This window comes from Dipodomys merriami, unplaced genomic scaffold (assembly GCF_024711535.1).
Source record: "Dipodomys merriami isolate MVZ:Mamm:240054 unplaced genomic scaffold, mDipMer1.0.p SCAF_1032, whole genome shotgun sequence".
Lineage (NCBI taxonomy): Eukaryota > Metazoa > Chordata > Mammalia > Rodentia > Heteromyidae > Dipodomys > Dipodomys merriami.
Genome location: NW_027202308.1, coordinates 39,366 through 46,661, shown reverse-complemented (window position 1 = coordinate 46,661; position 7,296 = coordinate 39,366). Strand labels below are relative to the sequence as shown.

Here is a 7,296-nt window from a genome sequence, read left to right as displayed (position 1 = left end):
GGTTGGTCTGTTCCTACATGGAAGAAGGGTAAAGGTTCAGGTAAACATTTGTCCCAGCAAGACCTCATTTGGGAAATTTTAAGCTGCAGTAGTTTAGAAGTAGCTCTTAAGCAAGTCTTACTTTGAATCCATTAGCTCTACAAAGCTAACTGAGTTGATAAATAAGTACTTGAAAAGCCATCACCTTTGGACTTAGCTGAAAAGGTTTCAAAGTATGATTAAATTTAAAATGAAAATGACAAAATAGACATTGACAAAAAATTGTAAATGTGAGTAATCGACCAAACGATATGTATTTTCCACTATACACAGAATTTTAGAGAAATAAGATCAATAGCATTTTTAGGAACAATAAGGGTTCCTTGTTACAAATAGGGAACCATGGATAGATGCCTGTATAAAGATTGCATCATTAAGTACTTAAATTTAGAGGGTAGTACATGCTTCAGAAGCAGGTCTACCCAAATTTCAATACAGAGATTAACATGGCACATGCACAAAGATGATATGAAAATTTGTGAAGTATTCCATATTTTTTCTTTCTTCTGATGCAAGAAATGAAAAACAGTTATTAAAAAGTTAATTACAAAAAGCAAGTGTAACAATACATGTAATTTATAGAATTAAAGGTTAGATTCACATCAGTGTATTAATTCTTCACCTTAGAAAGGCCTTTACATAGCATAACCTTTACAAAACTTGAAATTAGATAACATTGTAATTTTATCCCAAGGAAATAAAATAATATAAGGACCTAGGAAAAAAAGAAATCTTAAACTTCTTCTATATGGAATGCAGTCTGAAAGGACACATTTATTAATGAACCTATACATTATATAACAATGTAGAATTCCAAGTATTATATCTAGGAGCGAATGAAATAGATTATGGATATTATACAAACACAGACATACTTTTTTTCAGAAAACTACAAGGAAAACTTTAGTTTCTATACTATTCATTTCAACAGAGAAGTTAAAATTATTTCTGATTTTAAAAAATCACAAACTGCAGAAATCATTATAGATGTATACAAACAACTCTTTAATACATTTTGACATAAAAGTCAGGCAATTCTCTTGAAAGAATACCATGGAATCCATGAATTTTTAAAGTAAGATATTGCTGTTGCTTTGTATTGTGAAAAAAAATTTAAGGGACACAAAGGATGGACTGGCATTTTTGAAATTTAAGAAACTTAACCAAACCATTACAACTTAGGAGAACAATTTGTACAGCCTTCCACAACTTCAAAGTGGTAGTGATACATACTTATCCTTTTGTGGCAATATTAAATGCAGTTTCATCCAAGTTGATCTTCAGACCTGGTTTGATATAATGGTTCAACAGAGTATCTTTTCTATTTCTATTCCCAGCAGCAAGATGCAAGGCAATCAAGAGGCCTTTAGTTTGGGTATTGGTATCTGCATCATGATGAATTAAGAAAGAAGCCACTCTAGTATTATTGCACATATAAGCACTGTGCAGGGTTGTGAGCCATTCAGAGTTATTGCATGAATATCTGCCTTGAGCTACCAACTCATGGACAAAGTCTAAGTGGCCACTCTAGGCTTCCCAATGAAGAGGGGTATACTCATCTTCATCCCTAGTATTCATCTGGGTGGCCTTTTTGGAAAGTAGTCTACAAGCCATAGTAAGCCGATTAATTTCAGCATCCCAAATAATAAATTTGCTTGGATCCTACTCCATTTTTTTCTTGCAATTGATACCATTTCTCACTTTTTCATCTTGTTCCTGGTCTTCGTCAGAATTGCCTAACCAGAGATTTTGAGTGCAAGTGGGAATGAGATGTCCATGTATTTCACCAAGATTTCACAATGGTTGAACTGGTCAGAAAAATCTGGTGAATTTCCTGCATATGTTTTTTCACCATGATTTAATTTCTCTTTTTCCATTTTTACTATTTTGAATTATTCTAACTGGATAGTAGAGAATTGATAGAGAGCAGAGAAATGATTTTCCTCAGTATTCAAAAGTACAGACTGAAAATGAGGACCAGTGGGGTCTTCATGTGCAGCTTATTCTAGGAATGAGAAAATAGGAAACAATGACTTCTATGTCAATGATTTGGGAAATACCATGTTATAGTGTAAAAGAAATCACTATGCAATATAAAGGCTTTAAGAGCTTTCTAATAGCTTTGTAAAGTTGGTATCCAACATTAGAAAAAATGTATAATGCAGTAGTAAAATAGAAGTCCTTTGTATGACTACCTAAATTCTTGTTGTTTTTTTTTTAATAGCTATACCATTCTGAATTTTTTTTAATTTTTATTGTGAACATACTGTACAGAAGGGTTAAAATTACATGGGCAAGATAATGACTATATTTCTTATCAAGCATTGTAGCCTCCTCCTTTGTTTACCCTTCACAACCCTTCCCAGCCTCCCCCTACTTCCCACCCAAACCTACCCGCACACCAAAGTTGTAAAGTTCGTTTTCGACATGACAACTTGTACTTCTCATTGTTGCAACGGATCCATCTGTATCCTTATTTAAACGAATTGTTTTTCCCCATCCCCTCTTCAAATTATACCAACATCAAATACACTGAAAGAAGGGGTTATCCTGTGGTGGAGGAACATACAAAGCAACAAAGAAATAATCTTTTATATGTGTTAGAAACAACTGCATGAAAGAAAAAAAACTTTTAAATACATGTCTAAAGGTTCATTTTCCTAATATCACCTTATCCGACCTTCTCTGATTGACTCATACATATACTAGATATTGAAAATAAGGGAAACCGTGGGGCCTATGATTCATTGGGCTTGGCTTACTTCACTTAATATAAATATTTGCAAGTCTTTACATTTCCTAACAAATGGGGAAATGTCATTCTTTCTGATGGAGGCATAGAATTCCATTGTGTATATACACCACATTTTCTTGATCCATTCATCTACTGAGGAACATCTGGGTTGGTTCCATATCTTAGCTATGGTAAATAATGTTGCAATAAACATAGTTGTGCTGGTAGCTTTAGTGTGGTCTTGTTTGTAAACATTTGGGTAAATGCCCAAAAGTGGGATTGCTGGGTCATAGGGGAGCTCTATGTGAAGTCTTTTCAGGAACCTCCATACTGCTTTCCAAAGTGGTTGAACAAGTTTACATTCCCACCAACAATGAAGTAACGTTCCCTTCTGTACACATCCCCTCCAGCATCTGTTGTTGTTAGAGTTCTTGATTTTTGCCATTCTAACTGGAGTGAGGTGTTATCTCAATATTGTTTTGATTTGCATTTCTTTTATGGGTAGGTATGTTGAGCATTTCTTCATGTGTCTATTGGCCATCCTTCTTTCTTATTCGGAGAAGTTTCTCTTTAAGTCTTTCGCCCACTTATATATTAGGCAGTTGTTTCTTTGAGGATTTGTTGTTGGGGGATTTAATTTTTTGAGTTCCAAGTATATTTTAGATATAAGACCCTTGTCTGTTGTATGGCTAGTGAAGATCTTCTCCCAATCCGTGGGCTTTCTATTGATCTTGCTAGCTATGTCCTTTGCCATGCAGAAGCTCTGCAACTTTATGCAATGCCATTTGTCCAACCTTTCTTTGATTTGTTGTGTTTCGGGGTCTCTATTCAGAAAATTTCGGATTGAGCCAAGGAGACATAGGGTTTCTCCTATTCCCCTGCTTTGACTTCGAGGTCTTTCTTCCATTTGGAGTTGATTCTGGTGCAGGGTGATATATAAGGATCTAGCTTTATTTTTCTACAAGTAGTTAACCAATTTTGCCAGCACCATTTACTGAAGAGGCTGTCTTTCTTCCATTCTATTGTTTTAGCTCCCTTATCGAAGATTAGATGGTGATAGGTCTGTAGGGTCATTTCTGGGTTTTCAATTCTATTCCATTGGTCCTGAGGTCTGTTCGTAAGCCAATACCAAGCTGTTTTGATTACTATGGCTTTATAGTAGAGTTTGAAATTTGGTATTGATATTCCGCCAGCAGTGTTCTTTCCGTTGAGGAGCGTTTTTGCTATTCAGGGTCTTTTATTGTTCCATATGAATTTTTGGATTGCCTCTTCTATTTCCTTGAAAAATGAGGTTGGAATTTTGATAGGTATCGCGTTGAATTTGTAGATAGCCTTGGGAAGTATTGCCATTTTCACGATGTAAATCTTTCTAATCCAGGAGCATGGGAGGTTTTGCCGTTTTTTAAGTTCTGTGTTGATTTCCTTTTTCAAGATTTTAAAGTTTTCATCGTAGAGTTCTTCACTTCTTTGGTAAAGTTAATTCCTAGGTATTTTATTTTTTGTGGGGCTATTAAAAATGGAGTTGCTTTCCTAATTTCAGACACACTTTTCTCATTGTTGGCATATAGGAAAGCCATTGATTTTTGAGGGTTAATTTTATAACCTGCTACTTTGCCAAAGTTTTGAATCAGCTTGAGTAATTTGGGAGTTGAGTCTATGGGATTCATTAAATACTAGATCATGTCATCTGCAAAGAGGGAGAGTTTGGTTTCTTCTTTCCCTATATGGATCTCCTTTATGTCTGCATCTTTTCTTATTGCTGTAGCTAGGCATTCTAATACTAGATTGAAGAGAAGTGGAGAGAGTGGACATCCTTGTCTTGTTCCTGAGTTAAGAGGAAATGGCTTTAGTTTTTCACCATTAAGTATAATGCTGGCTGTAGGTTTGTCATATACAATATTTATTGTATTGAGGATGTTCCATGGATTCCTAATTTTTCCAAAACCTTCATCATAAAGGGGTGTTGTCGAATACTTTTTCTGCATCTATTGAGATAACCATGTGGTACTTTCTCTTGCCCCTGTTGATGTGATGAATAATATTAATTGATTTACGTATATTGAACCAGCTTTGCATCCCTGAAATGAATCCTGTTTGAGCGTGGTGTTTGATTTTTTGGATGAATTGTTGAAGTTGGTTGGCCAAAATTTTGTTGAGAAGTTTTGCATCAATGTTCATCAAAGAAATGGGTCTATAGTTCTCTTACTTTGATGAGTCCCTGCCTGGTTTTGGGATGAGGGTTATGATGGATTCATAGAATGTGTTCGGTATTGAACTTTCTCTTTCAATTTCATTGAAGAGTTGGAGGAGAATTGATGTGAGCTCTGCTTTGAAGGCCTTGTAGAATTCTGCTGTAAAACCATCTGGTCCTGGACTTTTCTTATCTGGGAGGTCTCTTATTGATGTTTCTATTTCAATGCTTGATATGGGCCTGTTAAGCTTGTTTAATTCATCTTCGTTTAGTTTTGTCATGTCAATATTTTCTAGGAAAAGGTCCATTTCTGTCAAGTTCTCAAATTTATTAGCATAAAGTTTTGAGAAATATTCCCTTATAATCTTCTGAATCTTGGTTGTTTCCGTGGTGATGTTTCCATTCTCATCTCCGAGTTTATTTATTTGGGTGTGTTCCCTTCTTTTTTTTGATAGATTTGCTAAGGTACTGTCAATTTTGTTAATTTTTTCAAAGAACCAACTCTTTGTTTCATTGATTTATTCTGCAGTTTTTTTGGATTCTAATTCAATTAATTCTGATTGAATTTTAATTATTTTTTTCCGTCTACTGGATTGGGGTTTATCTTGCTGAGCTCAGAGCTATAAAATAGCCTCTGAGAACTGCTGTGTCCCAGAGGAGCTGGTTATTTGTGTGTTCATTTTTGTTGAATAGCATGAATATTTGAATTTCCTTTCTAATCTCTTCCATGACCCACTCGTGATTCAGTAGTGTGTTGTTCAGTCTCCATGTGATACCGGACTTTCGTTGGTGGCTTTTGGTGTCGAGTTCTAATTTTATTCCCTTGTGGTCAGAGAAAATGCAAGGTATAAATTCAGTGTTTCTGAGTTTATACAAGTCTTCTTTGTGGCCTAAAATGTGGTCTATTTTGGAAAATGTTTCTCGTGCTGGTGAGAAAAACGTGTATTCTGATGCTGCTGGGTGAAATATTCGGTACATATCTGTTAAATCTAATTGATATATGCAGCTGTTTAGCTCTGTGGTTTCTCTGTTGAGTTTTTACCGAATTGATCTATCTAGTGGGGAGAGTGGTGTGTGAAAATCCCCAACAATTAATGTCTTTGGATTTATATGTGATTTGAAGGAAAGTAGTGTTTCTTGGATAAATGTGGGTGCTCCATTGTTTGGTGAATAGATATCATCTTGAAGGAGAGATCCCTTAATTAGTATGTAGCGACCTTCTTTATCTCTTCTCAATAATTTTAATTTGAAGTCTATTTTATCTGATATTAGAATTGCAACTCCCGCCTGTTTATAGGGGTTGTTTGCTTGGTAGATTTTGTTCTAACCGTTAACATTGAAAATGTGTTTGTTTTTACGGGCAAGATTTGACTCCTGAAGGCAGTAGATAGAAGGATCTTGTTTTTTAATCCAACTAGACAGTGTGTGTCGCTTAATTGGAGAGTTCAGTCCGTTAACCTTAAGAGAAAGGACTGAGAGGTATTTGGGAGTTCCTCCCATGTTATCTACCTTCTTGGGGGCTGCAAAAACTGGGTTCTTCCTATGGTTCTTGGATTCTCAGTTTGGGTGCAGTTTCTTGGCCTTTTTTGTGGTCTTGTTGGTTTTCTATGTGAAGGACATTTTTAAGAATCTTTTGGTGGAGATGTATTGTGCCAATTTTTCTTTGTTATGGAAGGTTTTTATTTGGCCTTCAGTTATGAAGGAGAGTTTAGCTGGGTGCAGTATTCTTGGTTGATAGTTGTTTGTTTTTAGGCTCTTCTTGCTTTGATTGTCTCTGCTGAGAAATCTGAGGTGATTCTAATTGGTTTCCCTTTATAGGTGATTAATCTTTTCTCCTTGACAGCTTTAAGGATCTTTTCCTTGGTCTGTGTTGATCCTGTGGATTATAATGAGACAGTGGGATGTCCTATTCTGGTCTGGTCTGTTTGGAGTTCTAAAAGCTTCTTGTATCTGAATAGGCCTATCTTTTTGCACGTTTGGGAAGTTCTCTGCTAGGATCCTGTTAAACAAATTTTCTAGGCCATTAACTTCTGTTTCTAGGTGCTCCTCTACAGACATCATCCTTAGATTAGGCCTTCTGATGGTGTCTTCCAAGTGTTGAATAGATCTATCATATTTCTTGGACTTGTATTGGATGGTTGTATGTTCTTTCTCTATAATATCTAGGCTGTCTTCAATCCCTGAGATTCGATCTTCTGCATGGTCTAACCTGCTGTCAAGACTTTCTACTTTGTTTTTTATTTCTTTTCCTTCTAATTGGTCAGCTTTGATGGCTTCAAATTCTTTGTTGAAGCTTTATTTTAGATCTTTTATGAACTTCTTTACCTCCTTA

The 7,296-nt window shown here is 35.6% G+C and overlaps 1 pseudogene; it reads left to right on the top strand.

Annotated features, from left to right (window-relative positions):
- The first annotated feature begins 440 nt into the window (after positions 1–440).
- On the top strand, positions 441–537 carry LOC138810440 (U6 spliceosomal RNA; annotated as a pseudogene).
- The last annotated feature ends 6,759 nt before the right edge of the window (positions 538–7,296 follow it).